Source organism: Ailuropoda melanoleuca, chromosome 8 (assembly GCF_002007445.2).
Source record: "Ailuropoda melanoleuca isolate Jingjing chromosome 8, ASM200744v2, whole genome shotgun sequence".
Taxonomy (NCBI): domain Eukaryota; kingdom Metazoa; phylum Chordata; class Mammalia; order Carnivora; family Ursidae; genus Ailuropoda; species Ailuropoda melanoleuca.
The window spans coordinates 54,075,001-54,075,826 of NC_048225.1; the positions used below are offsets into that span (position 1 = coordinate 54,075,001).

The following is an 826-nucleotide window of genomic DNA, read 5'->3' on the forward strand; positions in this document are numbered from 1 at the left end:
ATTTAACTCAATCACCTCTTTAAAGACCCGATCTCCAAATACAATCACATTCTGAAGTACTGAGGGGTAGGACTTCAACATAAGAATTTTGAGAGGGACACCACTTACTCCCTAACATGGGCTTTGGAATTGCTAATGGAACTTTTCTAAATACAGATGTCTGGGCCCGTGTCCCAAGCTTCTGAGTGTAAACTCCATGAAGGCGGGCCAGGGGCTTTGCCCCCTGCTGTATGCCGACTACCTAGAACTGTGGCCAGCACGCGGTATATGCGCAAAGATATTTGTGGAATGAAAGAATGATTTAATAAGCTGGGGATGGGGCCCACGTGTTCATCACGTACAAAGTTCCATAGTTGATTCTGACTCATCTGGGGGCGAAAGCCTGTGAGAGATGATTGGGTTTCATCTTTCCTGCTGCTGAATGGGAAGCCGAAGGTTCAGTCAGGAGCGATCGCTTCGGCAGCACAGATACTAAGATCGGAACGATACAGAGAAGATTAGCGTGGCCCCTGCCCGAGGAGGACATGCTAACGTTCAGTAAGGAAAAGAAATACCAGGCCCGGCGCTCCACAAAGAATGTGGGCTCGTTGGGTCTCCCAGCCCTTCTCCAGGACGCCACATGAGGGAAAGGGGAAGATTGGACCTGATACTGCCTTTGTACCTCTTTATCTAGCTATTTGTCTGTATTCTTTATAATATCCTTTATAATAAACTGGTCAACAGAAATGTTCCTTTGAGTTCTGTGACCTGTTCTACCAAATTAATCGAACACAAGGAAGAGGTTGTGGGAACCTCCAGTTTAGAACCAATCGGTCAGGAGCACAGG

The 826-nt window shown here is 47.1% G+C and overlaps 1 non-coding gene across 1 annotated transcript; it reads left to right on the plus strand.

Moving 5' to 3' along the window:
• Positions 1–447: 447 nt before the first annotated feature.
• LOC117803585 lies at positions 448–555 on the plus strand. Its single transcript, XR_004627533.1, has one exon. It is a non-coding gene; the product is annotated as a U6 spliceosomal RNA (small nuclear RNA).
• The last annotated feature ends 271 nt before the right edge of the window (positions 556–826 follow it).